Source organism: Ambystoma mexicanum, chromosome 3q (assembly GCF_040938575.1).
Source record: "Ambystoma mexicanum isolate Mex_15411 chromosome 3q, UKY_AmexF1_1, whole genome shotgun sequence".
Taxonomy (NCBI): domain Eukaryota; kingdom Metazoa; phylum Chordata; class Amphibia; order Caudata; family Ambystomatidae; genus Ambystoma; species Ambystoma mexicanum.
Window position 1 is genome coordinate 580,761,203 of NC_090926.1, and position 26,741 is coordinate 580,787,943.

At 49.1% G+C, this 26,741-nt stretch overlaps 1 protein-coding gene and 1 long non-coding RNA gene across 6 annotated transcripts in view; one reads left to right on the forward strand and one right to left on the reverse strand.

Moving 5' to 3' along the window:
• LOC138582762 (uncharacterized) overlaps positions 1 to 26,741 on the forward strand; it is a 448,281-nt gene that overhangs the window by 311,185 nt on the left and 110,355 nt on the right. The window lies entirely within an intron of this gene.
• TXN2 (thioredoxin 2) overlaps positions 1 to 26,741 on the reverse strand; it is a 238,807-nt gene that overhangs the window by 199,223 nt on the left and 12,843 nt on the right. The window lies entirely within an intron of this gene.

A 26,741-nucleotide genomic window follows, 5' to 3' on the forward strand; every position in this document is an offset into this window, starting at 1 on the left:
AATAATTCCTTAGCACTGGAACTGACATTGGCAATTCAGTCATTATAATGGTTAGATTTGCAAGTGAAGATTTTCTTTCTTGTAGTTGAGGGACAACATGGCGAGGACCCAAACTTTTTGGGTGAGGGGTTTTGTTTTTGCAAAGGTGTTCAAGGGATCTTTTTTGTCTGCATAAGTGGACCAGATCCTCAGAGAACTAGGGTCTATTGGTTTTATGAGGTTTTGGGAGAGCATGTAAATCCAGGGCCTGGAGAAGGCATGCCTGATATTGGGTAGCCAAATCATGGGCCGAGTGGCTGGAAGTTGGAACGTAAGAGCTCAGACCAGTGAGGAGGGATAGTTGTAGGTCCTCATGCTTCAGCTTACGAGTTTTGCAGACCAGTGTGGGGCTGAGTGGCAGGCACGATTTTGTGGAGTTTCATAATGGAGATAGTGACATGTATAATGAAGTTGTCTGACCAAAGTACCGGGTCAATGGCAACAATATTGATGTGGACATTCACATTAAGAATCCAATTCAAGATGTGTCATTTGGAATGTGTTGGGAAGAAATAAGTTGGGTAAAACACTTGTCACTGAAGGCAGCCGACAATGCAGTAGCTTTGGGGTTGGAGATATAATTGAAACCAAGGTTAAGATCTCCTAGTATGATGCATTTAGTGCCTGGATTCATGAAAGGTGTGATTAAGAGCGGAATATCGGGATCAGGGAAACTCTGACCGTTGGGTTGTCTATATAATAGTTGGATGTTAAGTCATTTGATGGTCTGTGGTCAGCTTCAGGATTAACATTTCATACCCTGGAGTGGTGGGTAGAGGGTAAGGCCTAATTTGTAATGAGGACTTGGCGATGAGGGCGACTCCCCCTCCTGGTGCATCTAAGCGGTCAGATCTATAGCTAGTGTAGTTAGGTGGAATGGCCAAGGAGAGAAGAGGTCCGGAAGCATTGTGTAACCAGGACTCTGTAGTGGCTAACAAGTTTACTGCAAACCGACAATGAGGTCATGGATTTCCAATGTGTGGGTGCCTAAGTATCTCGCACTGAGGAGAGCACATTTAAGAGAGTTTGGTGGTTGCATGATAGAAGGGGAACTCATGGGAGTAATATTTTGCGGTTGCCGAGTCATGGAGGTGAGAATGGTAAAGATTGTAGTGGTCTTCGGACTGGGGTTGGGACCTGTGGGTGAAGAATAGAGAGTGCTAGAGTTGCTGATGCCTGTTCAGGAGCGAAGTCTGAGTTGGCAGAGTTTGCCCAGGTAGGGACCTGAGAAGGCTGAGACTAAGTCACTGGTGGCAGGTGATAGGTGTAGTGTCATGTGTGCTGGGATGGTCAGTGGTAACAGGGCCATGGGTGCGGTGGGAGCCGTCAGGTGTAGCTCCTAGAGTATAGGAGTGGGCGTTTGTTAGGCTAGCTGGGGGTGGGGGGGGGGGGGTGAGTGGTGGAGGGGCATGTGTATAAGACATGGACGTGAATGCCAGCTGGCCACCCAGCATGGGGTAACCAGCTGAGTCTTTTCTGGTGTTGGACAAATGAGTTTGGTCAAGTGGCGAGCTCCTATCTGTTCCCAGTGGGACTGGCTGAGGAGAGCCAACACCAATCCATTGTAATGTCGGCAGATATGGTGAAGGGGCGGGGGAAGAAGTTAGTTTTAAGGGCAAAGGTGTCATTTTTGGTCATAGCCCCAGCGTGCAGTCACTGCTGATGTGCAGGGATAGGGCCAATATGGCTGATGGGCAGTCAGTCTCGGGTGGTGGCAAGGGTGGGTTGTGAGGTATACCTTTACTGAATGCTACACTATTGAGCACAGTGCTTTTATTGCCAACAGGAGCTGGAACCAGACATGGGGGAGCTGGTGGTGGAGGCAGCCAACGGGGCAGGGTACAATGTTTCACCTAAGCATACGCCATGGAAGGAAGAAGTACATGTGGAAGTTATGACCGCACAGCATTTTTTACCAATGATAGATGGCAGTGGAGAGCAATGGCGTCTAACTGTCTCAAGCAGGTTTATGCAGGGTATTCAAGTGGCAGGAGGTCGCAGCACTACCTGCAGAGCAATATGGTTTAACAAAGCGGTAATGATCATTGCGCGCAATATGCAGACCATAATCAATACATGTTTTGGATGACGTAGAATGCATGGCATTCCAGGACGATGTTTTAGGAGCTTGCGGGTGCCTATTTGCATGGTCGAGTATACATCAGATGTTAATACAGGAGGATACAAATCAAGGCAACATGGCACATCACAAACGACATTCTGTAGAGGACCTGAATAATTAGGGCATGCAGAGGCCATTATACCCTGTGAGCAAATTGTCCGGTGGGGTAAAGTAAACAGCGTTGCGCGTGCAATAGTCAGTAATTTTTATCGAGGGGAGCACCAGGGAGCGTATTCCGTGATCCATAATAGAGGCAAGCGGAGATCCTGCAAAGTGCAGACTCGTTGTCCTGGGTGTGCAGGACGAGCAGTACGTGGGACTCCACGGGAGGAACGGATTATTCGACATCGGCGGTATTGGTACTGGGGTAGGAAGATTGCAAATTCGTTTCAGGGCGCCAGCTTCGAGCAGTGCAGGAAGGAATTCTAGGGTCGCGGGAGGAGGGAAGTACAATGCAAAGGCTTGAGCGGGTAAGATGACAATAGCTTGTATGGCTCCGAGGTATCACAGGAGCAAAAGCCCAAAGGTAACGGAGTGTCGGGGAGGCAGAGGAAGGCAAGGGCAGGTATGGGAGGGAGACGGCAGATGCATGAGAGGGGCCATGGCACGTCTCAACTGATTTTTTTTGTTGGGTTGTCATGGATCAATTTTGACTCGGATGCAGACCGTGAAGTAAGTGGAAATGTGAGCAGAGCAGCATGCACATTGGCCAGGCCAGCATGCACGGCAAGATAGGCAAGGACAGGCTTGATGAGCCTTAAATCAGGGCATTTACATACGGTCGGCTTCGCATCCCAGCTCAGGGAGGGCTTACCATTCACATCGTATTTAACCCAATCGGGTTGCTGGGTGCTTCCAGTGCAGGTGGGATTCACCTTTAATTCATCTCTTCTTTCAATTATTATCTTGGTTTGGTACAGAATGACTAGTTCTCTCCCTTTTCCCAGGGCATTCAATGAATTGGTGTTCTCTCACGCTCAAAAATTTCACTGATAATTCTCTTCCCCCTTTCCCCACGGTACTCTTCCCTTTTTCCACAGGGTATTGTTATGGATTGGTTTTCTCTGAAACTGTTCAGCTTTTGATCAATAGCTTTTTGCAATTCACAATCTTTGTAGTTACTTTGTTTCAAAATCAAGTTTGTTTCATAGTTTCCACTTTGACAAGTAAAAATGCATAATAGAACGATTCCCTTGACTCCTCCTGGGTTTCCCCCGTTACCTTTGTTCTTGTAGGGGAACGTGTTTGGCAGCTCGCCGGCACACACTATGACCTTTTCCTGCTGGTGTCAGTGACGTTATGGTGACCTAATGTCCAGCAAGTACTACCCTCTGTGGTTCCGCCACCACCTCTTCCTGGATTTCCCCTTCTTTGTGTTCTCTCACTGTGGGTTCGCTGCAAGTCTTTCGTTCCAATCTGCAGCTTCCAACGAGTTTGAAACTCGCATGCTTCCTGGTCCTCGGCGTCTCCAGGTGTTAGGCAGCATGAGAGCTCCCCCAGCTTGCATAAGCCATTTGCTCTCAGTTCTCTTCACACTCTCCTTCCTCTGGATGCACACTGGGCATTCTGCATTAAAAGGGGCATGATCTTAAGGTACAAAATAACAATAGTTATGAGATGTTTCTTAATCTCAGTTCTGATACTTGGCATTTTCTGGCATATTGAAACAGTACATGTAGGCCATGGTACATCTGGCTTTAGCAAGTTCCTCACAGAAAGGGAGTCCTTGTCCCCAAAGGGGGTGGGGGTGTTGCAGGGGAGTCTCTCAGTGAGGCCCCACTTGCCTCTACCCCTAGGGAGGGTATTGCGGAGCGGGTCACCAAATTACCTCAATTCCTGTGGTGTCATTATGCAACCAAAAGAAAAGTAAGAGGTAAGTAGAAGTAGATTTAATCTACAACTATTAAATGAAAACACATTAAAGCGAAAAAAAAAAAAGACACGTAGCAGAGGTTACTGGGATATCTTTACTGGCCTTGGAAGTTAGTGAAAATCATACATGTAGACATGCTTTTTTACAAAAAAGAAAGTGTATGGGACATAAAAATGCATTCTTAATTTATAAAAAATGATTGCAATAACGCATTCTTGGCGTTCGGCAGAGATAGATGAGCAGAAAAGTTAGTGCCAGACGTAAACAAATCATTACCTACAGGCAGAGGAAAAAGACAAATCAAAAAAACTGGAGCACTGCTAAACGGGTAAACGCGGTAGAATGCAAACAAACAATTGTCAATAAAGGTGCTTTGAGCACGAAACTTATCAACTTGGGGCACTGATTTAGCTCATAGATAATATTTTGGCTGATGCTAACATTTAAGAGTAAGAGGGGGGAGGGGTCGGGGCTGGGTCCTCGAGAGCCTTCCAGGGCGAATATGCATGGTTGTAAAAGTTGATTGGGTTTGGGGATTGCACTTGCAGGTTGAGGTTGCTGGTGGGGTTTTGTGCAGGGTTTATTGTATTGTCGGGGAAGTTAAGTTTGTTTTTTTTTTACAGCAAAAAAAGTGACAGAAGCAGTATAGGTTCTTCCTACCGAAATAACTGGAGTCCAAGGTTTACGATCAGCAGGAGGGTATGAATTCTTCGGAATGCGTCAGGGAGTGAATTGTACTTCGAAGGGCATGATTGATGAATCCAGCAAGATGGCTATACGATTAGTACTTCTTAATGTCAATAACTAAAGTGGTGCATTTCATGGAACATATGGGGTCTCAATTGTCCCTTGAAAGTACTTAGTTCGACTATATTCAACAAGAATAGCGTTTCTTCAAGAAACACACCGAGCTGCGGCCAATCAAGCGAAATTTGCTTAACCATGGGGCAAGTCACCGACATTTCTCCTTTTACTCCTATTCTGGGGCGTGGTGAACTTTAATTCACAAGTCCTTAAGCTTCCGTCTCACAGAGGTAGCTAGGGATGATGCTGGTAGGGCCTTGACAGTTACCAGCGTCATTCATAATTGTACAAATACGTTGGTCAATTATTACGGGCCAAACTCTGCGACGATTCAGACAATGGAGTGGGTCGCCCAATGGTCATGCTCCAATAAAGAGTGCTACATTAGCAACACAGCAGTCCACACCTTATTATTCACTCCTAATAACTGGTGGAAAATAGAACATGAAAAACCAAGAACCAGCTTTTGAGGGCTAAACAATAATTAGAGATTGGGCATGGAAGCAGTGCTTGGAGATGAAGACTACCATCTATTAAATAGATCTAAATTGCTCCAACTTCGCCAATACACCCGCACTAAGACGGATTACATCAAAGGATATTGATGCGTTGGAATTCAGGGGTAAAAAAAGATTGTACTGTCCTTGTCCATTTCTATTCGCTTATTGCTTCAAGACTAATCTGGGATAGACCTCACTTGTTTAAAGAAATAGGTCTAGAAACATTGCAATGTTAGAAAGCCATTTTGATCTACTTAAGCATATGCCAGATCAGGCCCCTCAAATATCTTAGGAAGACGTTGAGTTGGGGACGGGAGAGGCCCGTACTATAACAAGGAAATCCAGGGCAGCCTCCATTGCGGGGGGAAAAGTAGATTGGTCATGACTGGCAGCCTCTCTAGAATCCTCAAAGATACTAGATCAAGCTTCTGATTATCTTAAGCGTGCATAGAAGCAAGTTGCTTTCTTGTAATAGTAGAGCTGGGGGCGTTTGCAGGCGAGTCCTTTAATTCACAACAAAGACGATTCCCTAGACTTTCTGATTTTGGTTTGATCTTCATACAAGAGACTTTGTTTACCAGTGCTTTTGATCTAGACTGGTATCTCGACTTTGAAAAACTTGCCAATCAAAGTGAAGAAATTCACCCCAGCAGGGGCTTATTATCCTACTGGATAAGTCCTTTGGAATGAGCGCCCACATTTTTAGATTAGGGAGTGAAGAAAGTGATGCTTGTCAGCAAGATTTGGTGGATCCACCACGATGAAGTGTTATTTATCAATATTTACTGGAATCCCTCAGCTTATTATATGGACTACCTATGTAATGACCTAAATGGTCGATTGGTATGTTGAAGGTCATATAAAGTTATTATTGCAGGTGATCTAAACTGTAATTGTGAGTTAGCGGGTAATATGTTGGAGGGGTTTGGGGTTTCAGATCTTACTACCAAAAACAAAAAAGCCCTAGCCCGAGGCCTATTTTGAGACACTGCAAATCTCTGGCGATATACTAGACTATTTGATATCCCAGCTAGTGAATTATCTAAAGAACCCACCTGGAGAAGAGGTAAAAGCTGACACAGACACAGACACACACTTTAATGCTGCCAACTACCACAGTTATAACCCTCCATCATGCTCTCCACCTGCCCGAGCTAGAGGTGGGCAAGTACTAGATAATGGAATTTCATAGCTTTGCAGAGAATGGTTTTAAATATTTTAAGTATTGTTGCGACTGTGATTAAAATAGTTTGTGAGAATACGTTTGTTGTTTAGAAAGTAAATGGATATAGTAATTTTGTGTTAATTGTAAAGAATTTTGTATTGTAATTTCATAATAATTCTATAAATGTTTATTATATTGTAAATGTTAATATTGTATATTGTATTTTACAAAGTGTATAAGGTTTTAATGAACCAAAATGCACACCAGGGGATGACGGTGTGGGATGCGTTGAAGGCGGTCCTGCGTGGAGAGGTAATAGCATTGAAGGATACACATGAGAAGCAGAGACAGCAGATAGAAAGGGATATAGAAAGTCAGCTGACTAAAGCATTGCAGAAGACACTTAAACACATCCAGGGTTAGCTTGAATTGCTCCGTAACAAAACACGCGGAGAAAGCCTTATTATATACGAAATAGCAGTACTATGTGGGGGCCAACAAGGTAGACCAGTTGCTCGCATGACTACTCGAAGGCAAAATAACAGCCAAGACAGTCCTCAGGATGAAGTCTAAGGAAGGCACCCTTGTGACAGAGAATTACGCTATTCTAGGATTATTATTCAAAATTATAGCTGTCGGGGAATCCGGAAGGGGACAAACAGAGGTTATTTATAGGGACGATGCCACTCCCCAAAATCACAAGTGTAGAAAGGGAGAACTTTGAAATGGAAATTTAGGAAAGTGAAGTAGCGTCAGTGATCAAAGCCCTTCCACTGAACAAGTCCCCTGGGCCCAATAGCTATGCAGAATGTTTGTATACAAATTTTAAGCAGCATCTTCTCCCGTGGCTCACCAAACTATAACACCTTCAGAACCAAGGGGACGATCACGCCAACAATGGATGAGGTAGTATTAGTTGTCTTCCCTAAACCAAATAAAGATGTGACACTTCCAGGGTCTTTTACAGACCCATTGCATTAATGAATATAGATGTTAATATCTACAATAAAATATTAGCTAATAGGCTTCCGGTGGTATTACCTAAACTTGTAGGGCCTGACTAATCTGGGTTTATATTGGGAGGCAAACTCATGACAAATTCTGTAGGGTTTGCCAACTGATTGAGAACTCCGCTATCAACAGCCAGCGCTTCTCGTCTCTTTAGATGCAGAGAAAGCATTTAGCCCGATAGGACCATTCTGTTTCGTGTTTTAGAAGCCATGGGGTTTGGGCCAGGGTTTCTTGGATGGTACTATCCCTCCCCCTTGATTCGGCTCTCCATTAAGGGGAACATATCACGACGAATAGACATTCGGAGGGGTACAAAGCAAGGGGGCTCATTATCACCATTGCTGTATGCCCTGTATCTGGAACCTTTGTTAGCTAAAACCGCATGTCACCTCAGTTCAGAGGGATAGCTATGGCAGGGACACAAAATAATGGCCTTCTCTGACATTGACTTTTACGGATCTGGCCAATCAAGGACCTGGAGGCTTTCGGGGAGGTGGGCGGTTTAAAAATTGGTATGCAGAAATCAGGAATGTTAAATCTAACCGTCCACTACAGAAAATTAAGACTGATCTGCTGAGATGGTCCCCCTCTCCATATCATGGCTAGGGAGGATAAATACAGTGAAAACGTACTGCGAAGGGATTATTTTCAGGCGCTCCCTAGATCATTTTTCTGATAGTGTCAGCATTTCTATGGCAGAACAAGCCTCTGCGGGTAGTGATCAACAGGTTGACTGCAAATATTATGAGGCAGCTCAGCTGTGGGTGGGGAAGAAATGGTTCACAGGAGCGACTCAGAAAACGTGGCCGTGGCAGCACCGAGCGGTGGCAGGGACAACCCTGGTGGGAATGTTGTGATTGCAAAAACCAAAAGGCAACCCAATATACATATCAGTAAAATAGTGGACCTAGTAGTAGATACTTGGGATGCACTAGAGGCGAAGGGTGCTCCACAAACCCAGCCCCATTTATGCCCTTTTTTCACAATCTGGAATTTGCCACCAGGCATGGTGCAGGGCTCCTTAAGAAATGGCGGACGGCAGATGTACAAAACCGAGGCATTGGCTGTCCAACCCGTGCATAGAGGCTGCAGCCAGGAGGCAACTGACCCTAATGAGAGGTCTCGTCCATCTATAAAATACTCCAGGAGGGTGGGGCAGCCTCAACAGTGGCGCTACATGACTAGATGGGCGGACTCGCAGGGCACTGAAGTCTCACGAGATATGTGGGAGTATTTATGAGGTAACTACCAACATTGATGCAGTCTACTCAGTTTAGGAAAATGTGGTACAAAATAATTCTGCAGACATTCCAAAATGGCCACCGTATAGGGACGTCTCGAGACGCTCTCTGTCGCAGCACAGTCTTAGCCATCCGGCAGTTGCTTAATAGCATTTCCCAATATCCAAGTGGCCACAGTGGGGGCTCCTTGTCACACCCCCCTCATCATGGCGATAAAGCACAGACATACGTGGGCACCACTGTTTGGTCAACAAAGAGGCTCTACCACGCCCTTGGGCCTCGATCCCCTGTGGCTGTATCCCGGGTCGGCATAAGCGTGGACACACCGGTGAGCCTCGGCTGCTAAGCTTCGCAGTCAATCCTTCAAGGCTCGAAACGGGAATCGCTCGCAGCAGGGGAGGGACGCCGACAACCAGCAACATCTACAATGCAGGTACTGTGACAAGCTCGAGGACATGGATCGCGATAGAGAACCTTTGGTGGTAGTCCCCCCGCTGATTATAGTTTATGCAGCGGGTGTTGGCTGCTGCAGATTGCTCGTACTACCTGCCAACTTCCTTCAGTGGCAGTCTTGTGGCATCAAACTGTGAGCAAGCTCCTGTTCACCCCGTCCCTAAGGGGGGGGGTACTATTGATCTGTATGGAGCGTGGTGTGGTGCGCGCAATTTCTGTGTTTTTTTGTCGGGAAGCAGAAAAAGTGGCTTACCAGTGCAACATCTAATTCCACACAAACCACAGAAATCACTGGATAAACTGGGCTAAATCTGCCAGGATCTAAAGCCACTGCAAAGCACCCTTCCTCTCCAGTACAACAACGTGCAACTTTCGACATGGCGGCCTGAAAGGAAGACTTCACTAAAAGCTTTCAAGAAATTCAAGATCAGTTCACCTTGAACTTCCAATCACAACATGAGGAACTCATTAGCTGAAGTCAGTAAAAAAACGATGTCCCGGGCAGAACGCGTCTATTTAAATGAACAAGCCATTCAAACTCTGGTGGCGGATAACAGACAAACACATATTGCATTGGAAGAGCTATCCACAATAACCCAAAATGTGGAACTTCAATACAAAGATCTGGAAAAAAGATCACATCGATCCAACTTTCGAATTAGGAATCTTCCGGAAACAATCTCAAACTCAGAACTTAAAGACAACATGACCCAGATATTTGCTAACCTCTTGGCTGGAGAAGAACCGATTGTTATTCCGCTAGACAGAGTACATAGGGTTGGACCAAAAAGAATCGAACCTGGCACCCGCCCCCAAAATGGTAGCTTGCACACTTTACCCCCAAAAAAAACTCATTCTCAAGGAAGCAAGGACTTCTGCAGCAATATCATGCAATGGAACTGAAATTCAACTATTTCAAGATCTTGCTAGAATAACCCTCCAAAAATGTTGTGAAATTCAGGGTGTAGTGTGTGCTCTGCAAACCCAGTGTATAAGATATAGATGGACCTTTCCTTTCGTACTAACATTTAATCTCGATAGTAAGTAGCAAAGAATAACGTCCAGAGAAGCTGGGATGAACCTGCTACAAATAGAGGAAGATTCTACAGTGGTTTCATCAGAAAGTACCCAATCTGACGCAGCAGCAAAAGGCACAAAATCCAACACCAGGGAATGGCAAATTAGTTTGCGTAAGAAAACATAAAACCATAGATCTGCAAAAAGAAGAATGGCGTTCACGATAGAGGGGTCCGATCCCTAGAAAGTCGACATCATAACATCTGTACCTGACCGGACACCATGGACAATTTCTGCCGGTTGGAGCAATTCTTGGTTCCAATGGATCCCCGTAACACTTCAGCCGGAACGCGTTTCTCTCTTTTTATTTTCTTTTTTGTGTGGAATGTTTGTGTTCTTAGTAAAAGATGGGGAGCTACGACTTACTGCACTTTTTTCTCCAGGGGTTAAAAGTGGATTGTTGCCGGGTGAGTTCTTCCCGGAATGAGTTAGACACTGATTCACACCTGGGAACAGCTGGGAGAATAAGGGATATTGGAGAGGGGAGGGACAAGTTACCAGATAGAAGTTTTATTGAGGGGCTATCAGGGGGAGGGGACAGTATCTTGAGAGGGGGGCGATCCTTACCTTATCCTTGATCATAATGGAAAGGTATCCTACGTTTTGATTTATAATAATAATGTGTCAATCTCCTGCAGTCCTTTGCCATACCTTACATAATATGTATAATTCAAGTGCTTGACATGGAATGTCAGGGGCATAAACACGCCCCATAACTCGTAGGAAGGTGGAATCGCTCGTGGCAGCACCAACCAGACTTTATGGCGCTTCAAGAAAACCAGATATCAAAATCTGATAGGAACAAACAACGCCTACAGAAATTTCCTACAATTCAAGAATGTGCTGCGAGCAAAACCGCGGGTGTTTTAACTGACGTCAAAGAGAGCAGTGGTCTCCAGGTAATCAGCACTCAAAAACATAAGGAGTGTAGATATGCATTTGTAGCCCTTAGGATATCCACTATCAAAATAACAGTAGCAACAATATGATATGCCAGGTGAGATTGAGATTGCGCAAGTACAGGCGAGGGGAAAAGTGTGGGAGATGGAGGCAGTGGAGTGCATAGGATAAACAGTAAAATGATAGAATAAATAAGTAAAAAGTGTGGCCAGCTGGTGGCAAGTGCTGGTAAGGGGCTGTATGGATAGAGAAACAGTCCCCAAATGCAAGGGTTGCCAGGGGGGCAGTGCAGGTGTTCAACTGGCGAGGAGTGGACCTGGGCCCAAGATCAAAGGGTAGCCAGGTAACCAGTGCAGTATCAGGTTCAGCAAGGGAAGAGGAGGAGAGAAGGCAGAAGCAAAGAGGAAGGTCTTGAGGTGCTTCCAGAACCGGAGATGGTTCTCCTCAAGTTTCACAGAGGCGGGAAGGCTGTTCCAGAGGGAGGCCCTGGCCAAAGAAAGATCTACCACCAACTCGTTGCTTGGAGAAGCGACTAATCCTGAGGTTGTTGGAGGCGGATGAGCGAAGAGCTTGAGAAGGAAGATATTTAGGAAGAGAGAGTTGAAGGTATTGAGGCCCCAGAAGGCCTTGTGGAAAATGCAGAGGGTTTTTAATTTAATCCTTGCCGCCACTGGGAGCCAGTGCAGAGATTTCCGTCCTGGAGAGATACAATCCCTGGGCTTGAGGCCAACGACAAGACTCGCAGTCCTGTTTTGGATGAGTTGCAAAGGGCAGAGAATAGTGGCAGGCATATTTAGAAAGAGGCTGTTGCAATAGACCAGCCTAGAGAGAACCAGAGCTCTGGAGACAGTGAGCTTCTGGGGGAAAGAGAGGAAAGGAAAAATACCTCTGAGGTGGTGTAGCTGGTAGCCTGACTTCTTAGAAACGTCAGATGTGAGGAGAGAAGAAGAGTATGGAGTCGAAGATGGCCCCCAAGGGTTTTAGCCTCACCGGTGGGAGCAGGGAGAGGGCCAAGAGAGGCAGGCCACAGAGTGATAGGAAAGGAGGGAGCACGTGTGCCGATGAGGAGAATCTCAGTCTTGCTGGCATTAAGGCAGAGATCATTGGCGGCACACCACTCCTAGATAGCAGACAGTCAGATGGAGAGGCGGCGGAAGGGAGCCTGAAAATGAGCTAGTCATCCGCATAGCACTGAAAGTTGGGACAGAGAACAGCAATGCAGTGGGCAAGAAGAGCCAGGTATTGGTTGAATAGAGATAGAGGTTTAACCTCTGGGGAACACCACAGGGAGATAGAGGAGAGGAAGGACCTAAGTTGGACCTGGGAAGGTCAATCAGAGAGGAAAGAAGTCAACCAAGCCAGGGCCTGAACGGTGATACCCAGTTTATCACGTAGACAGTTGAGCAGGATGACATGGTTGACTGTGTCAAAGGCAGAAGAAAGATCAAGTAAGTAAGATCAAGTAAGGTGAGGACACAGGGTGTGTTGGAATCAATGTTGGAGAGCAGGTCTTCACGGATGTTCAGGACAGCAGTTTCTGCATTTCCTGGCAGCTCTGAAGCCAGACTGATGGTTATGGAGACAACCAACAGATTCAGTGTGAAAATGAGATTGCCAGCTTTTCCAGGAGTTTACCCAGGAAAGGAGTGATGGAGATTGGGCGATAGTTAGCAGGGCTGGAAGGGTCGGCAGATCATTTCTTAAGAATAGTGTGAGGCCACCAGGGGGCGCACAGGTAATGGCTGCCTAAGCGCCGTGCTCCCGCCGAGGCTGGGCCATTCAAGGGGATTGAGCACCCCCCGGATCACCCAGGCGGATTCACTCAGCTGATTCGGGCCGGTGACCCCCCCCCCCCCCCCCGTGATGCCCTTCCCCGAAAGAGCAGAGCTCGAGGCCCCCGGATAGCCAGAGAACGGGCCTTGACGGAGGAGCAGCTGAGAGAGAGCATTTGCCTCGACAATCAAGAAGGAGAAGAGGCCCGCCGAAGCGAGGAAGTCTGCCGGCGAACCCGGCACCCATCCTTCCTGGGTGCCGCGGCCTGAGGTGTGGCCCGCCGAAGCGAGAGGGTCTGCTGGCGAATCCGGCCCCGGCACCCGGGAGGAAGAAGCGGCCCCCCCGAAGCGAGGAAGCCTGCCGGCTAGTCCGGCCCCCAGCAGGCCTCGGCGCCCAGGAAGGAGAAGCGGGCCGCATAAGCGAGGCAGCCAGCCAGCGAGCCCAGCCCCCAACACCCATCCGCCCCCCCAGCCCCGGGGGGAGAGCACACGATCCCGGGACATTGGCCCCCGACACAGGACTTGGGCTTTCACTGCCCCCTCCTCTCCCACAGGGTCGGAGCATTCCCCCGGCGGGGCGGGCTCAGTAGGAGGAGAAGACAAGCAGCCCCGGTCCAGGCATCCGGGGCTTGGAAGCCACGGCATCGGGCCCGGACGCCCCCCCAGAGCCAGTCACATCGAGGGGAAGGCGCGCCTGGAGGCAGCGGCCCCCGTGGCTCACCACGCCGCGCCCGCCACCTCCCCGTAGCCGCAGCCCCCCCCTGCAACGGGTCCTCCCCAAGCAACATAGGCCCACGGAGGCCCCCCACAGTGCTCCTGAGCCCGAAGCAGATCAGCCGTTGAGGCGGGATCGCGCCTCCCCCTCCCTCGAGGGGTCTCGAGATCCCTGCGGCCTGCATCTGCACCGAGCCCAGCAAAGGGACAGCATTCACCCGCAACAGACTCAAACAGGTGGTGGCCCCTGGGTCTATCCCCAGGGCGTGTGCCCACCTGCCATCTCCTGGGAGGAGAAAAGAGCCATCAGACGGGGGCTGGAGAACGGCGCCGGCGGTCCCCCCGCCCCTCAAGATTACGGTGGTGGTGGGGCGTATGCCCGCCTGGAAGCTGCCCCCCCTGCAGAGGGGCAACTAACCCCCCACGGGCTCCCCCGAGATACCTCAATCCGGCCACTACAGGGAGGGGCCTCAGGGAGACCCCCCAAAACCCCTGGTCAGCGGCAGACCCCGCAGTGGGCACAACAGAAGACTGCATGAACTGGTTAGAGACCCTGCAGGCATTCCGCTACAAGGAGACAGAGTACTAACAGCGGCCCCACCGGCACTGGTGTCATGGCTCACCCGGAGGCCTCGACGCAGTCTACGACAGCGATGGAAAGGGGCTTTGCCTCTATCCTACAGGAAATTAGGGAAATGCGGTCAGACATCGCTCAGAAGTTCGAAAAGATCGACCAAAGGGTGGCCAAGGTTGAGGACAGGCTTCTACAAGTGGAAACCAACCAATCAACATCAGCAGGCCAGGAGGTCCAAATAGACATGAGGCCGACGGCCTTGGAAAAGAGGGACGAGGAAAGAGCCAGGCAGATGGATGACTATGAAAACAGGGAAAGGAGAAATAACCTCAGATTTTTCGGGGTACCTGAAATGGAGGGAGAAACGAAGAGAGACTTAACCCGAGTGGTGAGAGACATCATTATCGTCCTGTTTGCAGAGGAGATGACCACAGAACTTACGTTCAACCGGGTGCACAGGGCAGGGGGCAGACGGGGAACCCCCGGTCAGTCCTTGCCTGGTTCCACTACTACACGGAAAAGACTAAGGTCCTGGAGGAAGCAAGGAAGGCGGGGTTGATCACCTACAACACCACCCAGATCACCATTTTCCAAGACCTCTCCGCCTACACCTTGGCCAATCGCAGAATGTGCCGCCCCCTAATGCAGCTACTCAACGAGAGGGGGGTACGCTACAGGTGGGGGTACCCTTTCTCCCTGGCCTTTGAATACATGGGCCAACAGACAATGCTGGTCACTGAAGAGGATATAAGGGGAGCCATCCAGGATTATGTGGCAGAACCTACCCCCCGGAGGGGCCCAGTCGGCCCAGAGGCGATAGGTAGGGGAGGCCCAGGCCAGTCGGGCGCCAGGAGAAGGAAAACCAGTTTGTGGAAATATAAAAAGTTGAACACTCCGCCGCCCGCATTGGAAGGAGAGCACATTGACTCAGAGGGCTGACGGCGGGGGGAGTCCCGAACAGCAGCGGGGCAGGAATGGAAGTTCGTGAGGTTTCAACGAAGTCAGAGTCCCTCTGAACAGCAAGTATAATGGGGGCAACCGATGGGACGAAGCAGGGTGGGGGAGGGGGGCTCAAGGAGACGAGCATTATACTATGTGCCTGGCCGAAGGGGGCAGGCTGGTGGTCCGGGCAAATGCCAGCAATGGCGGAACTAACTGGCTGGACGCCGGGGAGGGGGGGGGTCGTCATGAGTGGGTTGGGGTTCTTTTAGGGAGAGGGGTTGGGGGGCAGTTGGAGCCAGTTCTAGAGCCCCTCGGGAGGGAGGAAGGGGGATTCAAAGAAATCATGATGCGAGACAAAGGGAGCGAGAAGGGAGCTACGATGTGATGAGGTTGACCAAGTGGGAGAGACACCTAGATTATGGCTGATAGTCTGCCGGCACTGGGGGTGGGCACCCTGAATGTGCAGGGTCTGCACACCCCCACAACGGGATCTCTAGTTTGTAGAGAATTCAGAAGGGCAAAACTGGACCTGCTTTTCTTGCAAGAGACTCACTGGGCACGGGGGAAGGAACCCAAAATGAGGGGGGGGGGGGAATTGGAGAGATGCTCTGTGCGTCACACAGGACTAAGAAAAGGGGAGTGGCTATCTTACTAGCGAGGGACGTAGGCTTCGAGAAGGAGGTCACACTGAAGGACCCCGAGGGCTGCTATTTACTGGTAAGGGGTTCTCTACAGGGCACCCCCCTAACTCTCGCAGTAGTGTACAGGCTTAAACTTTTCGTGCAAGGCACGGTGGTGGTGGGGGGAGACTTCAACATGGTTCTCGATCCGTCCTCAGATAGAAAGCGTGTTGGTCCTCCAGACATTAGGCCCGCGGATGAAACCATGGCGCGTAACTTCCAGAAGTTTAACTCTGGGCTGGGCCTGGTGGACACACTCCCGACCCCTAGGACGGATGTCCCCTCATTTACATATTACTCTGCCATACACACCTCGTACTCTAGAATGGATTATAGCCTGGTGGACGAGACCCTCTGCCCATACATCTCTGGCCACAGGGTTGACCCGGTCCCCTGGTCGGATCACGACATGGTCCATGTCACTATAGCAGAGGGTTGGCGCAAAGACCGCAGAGGACGCTGGAACTGTAACAATGATCTACTAAAAGACGAGGTCCTTGCTCAAGAAGTGCTAAATGCCATAACAGAGTTCTTTGAGCTGAATGATAACGGGGAGGTTGGCACTCACATTGTGGGACGCCTTCAAGGCAACCCTGCGAGGAGTTCTCATTAAAATAGGAGCCCAGAAAAAAAAGGGAGAGGGAGGCCAGGGAAAAGTCCCTGAGAGAAAAAAAATAGCCCGACTCCAGCCAGGTGGCCCTCCGGATCAGCCTCTTGAGCACGACCGGGTGGCCACCCTGGAGAACTACAGGCTCCAACTGAAGAACCTCCTTCTACACAAAACAGAGAGAAACCTCCAGATGGTCAAGCAAAAGTATTATGACAAAGGGGACAAGGCAGACAGGATCCTAGCCTGGAAGCTGAGGGAGGTCCAACGAAGTAGAATGGTGAAGGCGGTGAAGAATGCTCAGGGGTCATTGGGTTACGACGCTCCCCACATAGGAGAGGCCTTCCGCCAATACTATGAAAAATTGCACACTTCAGAATATGACGAGGCAGATGCTCAGATAGAGGACTTCCTGGGCTCCATCCAAGTCCCGGCCTTAACGAGAGAGATGTCGGAGGGGTTGTAAGGCCCGGTCACCGAGGAGGAGATAGATAAGGCAATTAGCGGGATGAAGGTGGGAACCTCCCCGGGGGAAGACGGTTTCACGGTGTATTTCAACAAAAGGTTCCGCTCCGCCCTAGCCCCGCACCTGGCGAGGGTTTTCAATTCCGTACTGGAGGGGGGCATTCTCCCCGAATCCATGATGGGAGCCATAATAGCAGTGCTGCCCAAGGAGGGCAAGGACCACGCAGAGTGCTCTTCCTACCGCCCAATATCACTGTTAAACACGGACGTGAATATCTTGGCCAAGGTGGTGGGGAAGCGGATGGAAGGGATAATGCCGGAACTGGTCCCTGGGGATCAGGTGGGTTTCATAAGAGGGAGGCAGGGGTCGGACAACATCCGCAAAACGATAGACCTGTTTTATTACGCCCAGGAATCGGAGCTGGACGCATGTGCCCTCTCCCTAGACTCAGAGAAAGCCTTCGATAGGGTAGAATGGAGATATATGGAGCTCCTCCAAAGAATGGGCTTCGGGTCTCATGTCAGGAGCTGGGTATCTGCACTCTATAGAGCCCCCACAGCAAGGGTCCAAGTGAATGGGAGGTTGTCCGAGTCCTTCCCTCTCTCGCGAGGGACAAGGCAGGGCTGCCCACTCCCCCCTTTGATATACGTACTCACGATGGAACCACTAGCCATAGAGATCAGAGCACACCCGGGCATCAGAGGGATTAATAGAGGCGAGGTAGAATTCAAACTATCCCTGTTTGCGGACGACATCTTAGCTTATATGGTGAATCCTGCCTCCTCGCTCCCCCCTTCTTGTCCTTGGTGGCTACGTTTGGGCGCTTCTCGGGGCTGAAAATTAACACAACAAAATCAGTACTGCTCCCAATGAAAGTACGAGACCCTGAGTTAGACCCTCTGGATAGGTTTAAAGGGATTGCAGTGGGGAAGGTCTCCATACGATACCTGGGCGTCTTGCTTACCAGGGACCCGTCTAAACTCGCTACCACCAATTATGACCCCATAATGGCAGGGATCACATCGGACCTGAGGCGATGGGGCAAGATGATCCTGTTTTGGTATGGCCGGATGACAGCGGTTAAGATGAATGTCCTGCCAAGGCTTCTGTACCTATTCACTGCGCTCCCCACCAACGTCCCAGAGCAGACCTTTAGGGATCTGCAGAACGCATTTTGAGAATTCATAAGGAGGGAGGGTTTGGGTTACCGGATTTTCTTCTTTACTTCTGCGCTGCACAGCTGAGAGTCCTCCTGGAACATATGAAAGAAGGTATGGGGACGTACTGGTCATACATAGAGGACATGGAAACCCACCCCCTGAAGGTTCGGGACCTCCTGTGGGCCCCGCGCAAGTCTATCCCGGGAAAGCTGAGAACCCATCCGACCCTCGGAGTTCTTTGGGAAATTTGGAAAGAGGGCTCACAGACTGCTTATCTCACTTCATGGCCGTCCCCGATGTCCTCCCTCTGGGGCCTTCCCCTCAAATCTGGGTAATAGGGGGTTCTGGAGCTCCCAGACCTGGTCAGACGTGGGAATGGAATGGGCGGGGCAGATATTCAGAGAGGGAGAGTTTCTAGCATACGAGGATCTGAGGGATGCACTCGGACAAGGGTCTCTTACCATCTTCAAATACCTCCGCCTCAAAGGCATACTTTGTGACCAATCATGGGGTCAAAATCTGAGGAGGCAGCTGACCCCCTTCGAAAAGTTCCTGGACACGGCGACCTCGAGAAAGGGCGCTGTATCAGGTATGTACAAGATTTTGAACACCATCAACCTCCCTGGGAGGAGGAGTTTCCGTTCATTCTGGAATGACCTTGCAGGGGAGGTTATCTCAGAGGATGCTTGGTCAAGGATTTTTAGAATTGCCTTCCATGGGAACTTATTTACCTCAGACATGGAACATAACTTCAAGATTTTGCAGGGGTGGCACAGGGATCCAGTGAAACTGTCAAAAATGTTCTCAGGTGTGTCACCGAGATGTCCGAGGGGATGTGGCCAGGTGAGCACCAGGAAACACATGTGGTGGCATTGCCCTAAAGTCCAAGACTTCTGGGGGAGGGTGCGGAACTGGATTGCAGAAGTATCAGATGAACTTCTCCCTCTAGACCCTCCGACGATGCTGCTGGGCCTCCCCCCGGAGGATATGGAAATATATATATATATACCCAAGGATGACGGAAACAATGTTGAGGGTGGGAAGGGTGGCCCTGGCACAGAAGTGGAAGAGCCCCGAGACCCCCTCCAAGGATGACTGGTTGAAAAAGGTAAAGAACATGTTCTTGATGGACAAACTCACTGCAATGGTGAACAATGATTCGGGTTCATTCCTAGCGAACCGGTATGGAGTACAGCAGACGTGGGGGTGGGACGTCCACTAACACCAGGAGGAAGCCCTCGACCGGGGGTTGGGAGGGGGGGGGAAATCGGAGATGTGCTGTAAACAAACAAAGTGCTCACGGCCCGGGGGACGGCGACTAATTCAACCGCATCATCTTCTAAGTACAGGATACGAAGAGAACATTTAATGTCTCCCAAGATCAAAGTTTTTGTTTGAATGTGGGGATTGAGGCGGGGGGGGGGTCCAGGGGTTGAACGGGCCAGTCGATTGCACACATTGTAATTCTGCACACATTGTAAAAAACCGGGCAATACAGAATTGCAATCAGAAAATGCTAATAAAAACAAAGTTAAAAAAAAAAAAAAAAGAATAGTGTGCACAAGGGAGTGCTTCGGGGGGGGGGGGAAGGGAAGACTCCAGTGGCGAAGGAGTGGTTGCAGAAGTGAGCCAGAGCGTCAATGTTCCTTGATGGTTTTGTAGTAACAGGAGTGAACTTGTTTTGACAAGGCTTTCATAGATCAGACTTGTCTAGAAACCTCGTCTGGGGAGAACAGGGGAAAGGCGAGGGAGGAGGTGTGGCCGAAGAAGGGCCAGAGGAAGAGCAGGGAGTAGACGAAGAGAGAGGGGACAGGATGTCCTAAGTTTTAGAGATGAAATGAGAAGCCAGGGCCGTGCACAGGGCCTGGGAGAGTCTTAGGGAGAATTCTCAGAAATGTGCTAATTCCACTCTACCTTGACCCCCAGCAACTTTGCTGGATTTTGAGTACTTGAAATTTTAACCTGGAGAGAGCAAGCCCCTTTCCCCCCCCCCACACTCACGTATTTTAATGTGATTTTGAACTCAGTTTCTCTTTTGGTTTTCTAGTCTGACAAACTCCACAGGCATCATCTTCTTACATTGTGTCACACAGCACCTTCAGTGCAGAGGCACAGGCAAGTCTTTTAGATTTCCCATGGTTTAAATACTTTTCTATTGGATAAACTACTGTTTCCAAGAGCAGTGGAGTGAAATTGACGTTCTAGACCCAACACACAATATGTTACAATAGCTGTGCTGGAGGGGTTACTTAGTATCCCCTTTGTCTAACTGCTCATGTAAAATTATCATGTTATTCTTTCCTCATGGAATGGCTGCTGGCAGTGGTTTATTTTTAACTACAGTTGTCACGACCCTCGCCCAAAACCCCCTCTGGCAAACCCATTGGCCAGGTGGAGTCAGGACTCGGACCTCTAGAGCCAGGCATCCTTTTCCAAAGCCCTCTTGGGGCCACTCCTGGCGCCTATGGCGCCAGGCTCATACACCATGAGAAACATGTGCTTGGGAACTACTTATTGAGTTGCCAGCCAACATGGAGGCATCCACATAGCTTGGTTCCCAGGAACCAAGCTATGCGCTCTAGTGTTTTGGGTGTGGTAGCCTAGGGACTACTTTACCTGGACTATTTTGTTGGGGCTATTTAAACCACACCCGAGCAAGACAACACGCTTTGCGTTACTTTGCAGCTTGCAGCGTGACGCTCACCATGTCCAGCTATTCACTCGAACCTCGGAGAAGCAGAACCTGCAAGGAGACAAAAGGAACATCATTAGCAGCAGCATCTTACCTGCAGTCTTCATCTTTAAACACTCGCAGCTACTGAGAACAGCTTCCTTGAATCAGCACGCCTCCCGGACAGCACGACCTGAAAGAGGAAGATAAAGGCAACATTAAAGAAAGCAGTAGAGACATTTGTAAATTACGAACTGCTCAAAAGACTTACCTGGCTGGTCGCCTCACAGCTGGCACCATTCCGGACATTCTACTCACGCTGAATAACACGGCGACCTACAAGGAAGGAAAACACAGGTTAGCAAAGGCAAGACTGCAGCGCTGCGCATAGTGCTTACTTACTGCATCATAGCATTCTTAATGCGCCATCATTTACTAGCGGGGCTCAACCAAGCCAGTTCGCCGCGCTGAAGCTCCGCATACCTAAGGGAGGAAAAAGAGACATTCTAAATAAAGAAAGGCATGCAGCATAGCAACAAAACTAAAGAACAGCAATAAGACCTACCTGAACAATATCAAACGGGCCGGCGTCAGTGAAGTAACTGGACCACACTCGCCCAAGAAAGTCAACGCGCCCCTGCAAAGAAGGCAGGAAGGACAGCATGCCTAATTCTACCACCAGGTGAGGAGAGGGCCCAGAGGGGCTGAAAACATACGGGGGTGGAGGGAGGATGCTTACCCCAGTCTGTCAGTCTTGAACACAGTCCTCCTGTATTTTCAGGCAGAACCTTCCCTACAGACTACATCTGGGCAGAGCTGAGAAGCATACCAGCGAGTAACCCGGCTGGGTGGCGTCCCTGTGGATACGAGGTGAGCGTTACAAAGTGGTGTGCATTTACCGCGGGCTGCGTTCGCAGCTGCAGTAAAGCACCCAAGGGTGCCATTTTTGTCAAAATGGCCCTGGTCTTTTTTGGCCATTTCTTTGTGGAAAGTTCCTTCTTGAGATTTACTCTGCGCGCCAACCAGGTTTGGACCCTTTGTTCGTTTTGCCTTTGGTGGGATTCACGAGAGAAGCCCGCCTCTGGCTCCAGGGTGTCTGACGGGGGCAGGAAGCGAGGAAGTGCCCGAAACTCCCTGTGCTTAGTCTCCTAGGAGACAGGCATACACCGATTGGCCGGCTGGCTGTCCAGCAAAAACAGCCACCCTGCTGGGTGACTGACAGCTGGGCTGGAATGAAAGGAAGCAAGCTGCATAAAAAACAAGGCTTTTTGGCACGGAAGGCTGAGTTGACCACTGGGCGAAGGAATCCAAAGACGAACTTGAAAAGGGCGCCTGCTGCAACTCCTGGACCGTTGGTTTGCCCGGTGAAGCCCTGCTGCTGTGCTGAAAACTCTAAATTCGTATCGACTAGAGAAGCCCTGCAAGGCCGACTACTCCCCTTGAGTTGGTGGGACCAATCACCTCCAAAGTAAGCCACCTGGACATCCTCTCAGAGCTGGTTGAAATTCCATTGCAGTTGCTGCTGGAACCGAATAGCCAGGGGGAGGAACACCAGATCGTGTGCGTTGCTTTTAAGCTGGCCAGGAGCTCCAGGAAGATCCTCCGCACTCCCAGGAAGCAGGACTGACCGAGCCTGAGCCACCTCAGAGTGCTGGACCCCAGATGCAAGGAAAGCCAGTCTCGACAGCCAGGAACCGCAGTGTTGCTATTTGCAGTAGATGCGGGGAGCTGAAACACCAAAGTGCCACTTGTTTGAAGATTGGCGGTTGCGGTTGGTTACCGTCCCACTGCAGGAGTCCCCAGAAGTCCTCACTCTTGTCCCCTCAACTGAGGCCCAGGAACACCAGGATCTGCATAGCTGCACAGGAACAGAAGCCATCTACTGCACTTTTCTTCAACCTAAAGGCACTGTACAGTCTAAGAGAACTTAGCTCTTGCCGTGTAACCTCACTTGTCCTCGTTGGAGACTTGTCTTTGTTGCAAGGAAACACTTGTGTACGAGCGCGATACAAATAAAATATCATATCATCTGTAGAGTTGCTAACAGCTTCTTTACCTCACAAGCCTAATCAGGCTTGTGGCCCTACTTTGATGTCTTCTTATTCTACAAAGACTTCTAAAACATTGTGCACGACTTTTACTTACCTGCAAGAAGTGCGTCAGTTTACCTTGACTTTTGCTAACGTAACATTGACTGGGCTGGCTCCCTGAATGAGACTTCTCTCCTCTGCTAATGTGGTGTGATTTTCTTAAAGGAAGGGGTTAACTAACTTTGCATTGGGGGTTAACAAAAGTACTTTTCTGCTTCAGAATATTTGTGAGATCACTTGTTTTGTTGTAATACCCTTTTCCTTTGACATACTCCCAAGTCTGATTCTAAATGCAACAGTGATATATTAATGTTCCCAGCACCCTAAGTTTTGAAGTCACACGAGGTGTAGGTAGTGTCTGTGGGCCATCCCAAAAGGGTACCTACTGATTTAGAAAACTAAGTGTGTATTTTGAAGTACATTTGTGTGTTGCTTTATATTGCCCCTTTTGAAGAAGTCTTCCTCTGACTGTTAAATAAATTAATAATTGTTTACTCAAAAAACCTTGTGTGTAAGATTTTATTTGAATACTTGTCACTGTGAATCTCTGTGTAACTCCGCTACTACTCACATTGACCCCTCTTGAGATAAGCCTGGCTGCTCAAAATGCTACCAACCTGTGTAGTACACACTTATACCAAAGGTTGGGTCCTATTGCCAGGAGGTCAGGGTTGCTGTAGTGCAGCCGAAGGGTACTGTATACAATCTTGTCTAACAGAGGGGACAGGAGAGGTAGAGACTGCAGCAGGATTGGCCAGCTCTTTGCAGATTTTAAAGAATATGTGATGGGTGTTTGGAGTTATTCATGGAAGGTGACTTACTAACTATGGGGGACTTTAATGTGACTTGAGACCTAGTTCAGGACAGAAGTACGGTAACACACTGGGCTCCACCCACCCCATCGCATGGGTTCCTTGATATATTTGTAAACCTATCTTTAGTAGATATTTGGCTCACTTGCGGATGAAAAAGGCTACTCTTTCTACTCTCATGTTCATAGATCTTTCTCTTGAATTGATTATATTTGGGCCTCTACGCCATTGTTAGGTCGCATTACTACACACCCAATTGCTCTTTCAGATCATGCCCCAATTACTGTAGTATTAGATATCCCAACCACAAAGTAACAGCTCTGGTCCTGGAAATGTCCACTTGCGTTACTTCAGGGTCTATCAATCAGAAACGAAATAGCCGCACACATTACTGACTATCTCGATCTAAACTTAAGAAGGGAGATCTCAATCAATATTGTCTGGGATGCATTCAAAGCCACTATGAGGGGAATTCTAATAGCTGCTGAGGCCAAAATACGCAAACAACTGATAACACTGACTCCAATTCCGGGCTATCACATATCATGAAAAGAATGGAAAGAGACACGGGCCCTGGAATGCAGAAAGCAATCCGTGCAGCAGCTGGTAAGCTAAATCTTCACCTCACAAAAAAAGCTGAACAAGCTCTTTTATTGCTCAAACAGAGGTATTGGATAAAAGCCAATAAAAACAGAGCGCCTCCTGGCAACCAACCTTTGTCAAAAAACGGCCTCCTGAACTGTTCAACAAATAGAACAAGCCATCTGGGGAGAGGACTTCTTTGTAGCGCTCAAATGGGTTACATATGGTCTGCAAGGGGTTGGGGAGGCATTCCATCAAGATTGGGGACTGGTGTCTTCATATCTTAGAACTGACTTCAGATGAAAAGTTGCCCACATCGTCCGAGAATTTTAGACATTTTGTGATGGGTCCTGCTTAACTTTCAAGACAATGTTGTATGTGTACTCCAGCGAATTAGGGGGAAGCAGGGTTGGAGGGGGCTTAGTTATTGTTTTGACTTTGCAAAATTAAATAGATTTAAAAAAAGATCCTGAAAATTGGGCAGTGGCTCAAAAGTACCCATTCTCAAAATATTTTAAGCTCCAGACAAACCCTCCCACTTGGCTTAATGATTGTGCCGATTTATCTTTCCATTTTCCTTCTGGATGTGGCAAGCAAGATATTTGCAGCCATTCGCTTAGAGCGATGGAAGACAAACAATACTAATAGGATTTCAAAGTTTCAGATTGCATTCAGGAAACATCTTGGCACGTCTTTAAAATGGCCTGACGCTAGCCATCATTCGCAAAATGTCTCACACCCCTAATAAGAATCAAATTTACTTGGCTAGCCTGGACTAATCTTCCGCCTTTGATAGGGTCGATGGGTGTATCCTCTGAAACAAGTGAACAACGTGGAATATCCCAGAGGGCCTACTGAAGTGGTTAATGCTACTGCATGATAACACTACTATACAAATTAGACTTAGTATGGAAGGAGATTTAACCACACCTATCCCTATCAGGACTACAAGAGGGTTACATCAAGGGTGTCTTGGCGCCCAATGTGAGTAACCAGAGGGTGTCCTTGCTTCTTTTCCCCCGGAATCCTCCTCTCAGGTGGCCAGGGAAATGCCATCGCTTTTGGATCCCGACCATGGGGGTGGATATGCGAGGAACGATCACCTGGGTGGAAGGATCCTGGAGAGGGGGCAAGAGGAAGTCCTTCGGTGGGACATGGTACCCCCATTCCCTTTTCAAAATGAACTTTCTGTCCCAACCGCATTTGTAGATTACTGATGCTGGGATCGAGGAAGGCCCAGAGAAGGTCGGGAAGTCCTGCGCTCTCTCCAACCTCTGTGAAGAAAGAGTGAGGTTATTGCAAGCCGAACACAAAAAGGAGTGGAACGAAGACGACGGGAGCTGGCGACTGAAGCCGGTGAGTGTAAACAGAAATGCCGTAGCGGGGCGCTCCGGGAACCTAGGGCGAGCATTCTTTGCATATCAAACTACCTGAAGTGGGGTGTAGGCTTGAGCTCATGCAGTAAGGTTGTAGCGGCATGGAGCTCCCACTGCGATCCTGGCTAGATCCTGAAAGCGGTTGGATAAACAACTCAAATTCACAAGATAAGCATACCTTTAAACTGGGGAAGCGCGGCTCATCTGAACACCCTTTGCCCGTCACGAATCGGAGCCAGCACAGCAGAGAAATCTGCTTCGCTACGCGGTGTCCCTCGATTCAAGATAGCAGCCCCCTGGACAACCGAGGCGCGCTTTCCGGAACACACACATTGTGCCATACAGGTTAGCTGCTCTTCCAATGATCTGGGGGCCATGTGACCTGCCTGCTCAGAGGGGGAGCCGATGACCAAGCTCCCCCTACAAAGGCAGCATCTGTGCGCGAATGCGACAGGAAGACAGATAAAAAAAAAACACTCCCCCAAGTCGGAACGAAACTGAAGCGGGACACCTTTGATCCAGCAATTCACACAAAGCCCAGTTCCCGACTGGCCGATGCAGAAACCGCTGCACAACATAAAACCCCCTACATGACTACGGAGGAGGGACTACTGTGAGGGCGACGGGAGCCGAGCCACGGCAGTGATCAACAAGGGAGAACAGCACCTCAGGTACGATCGCTACAACTGCATGCTTGCCCGCGAGGCCCCAACCTGAAATTGCCACATCTTGCGCCCATAACAAGACTTTAAACCTGAAGTTAAGATTGCTGCCATCACGTCCTGATAATCCAGCAGGGGAACCCTGGAGAAACTAATTCTTGGACTGCACCATCTGCATCTTTAGCGGTGGCAACATTTACCACTAGCACAATCTTCATTTACATCCAAGGCACTGAGGCGCACCATCTGACTGCGCTGCCCCCTCTTTAACCATGCCATTGCTGACTTACTTTGCCTGCATAAGTGAACCTCAACCAAAAGAAACATATGCTGCGAAGGAAGGGTGGTGACTGCAGAACCCTACTCTTTCCCAACTACTCAACCTGGTTCCCCCTACAACACACCGCCCTTGCAAATATTTCCCAATGATGTCGCCCACAAAACAAAG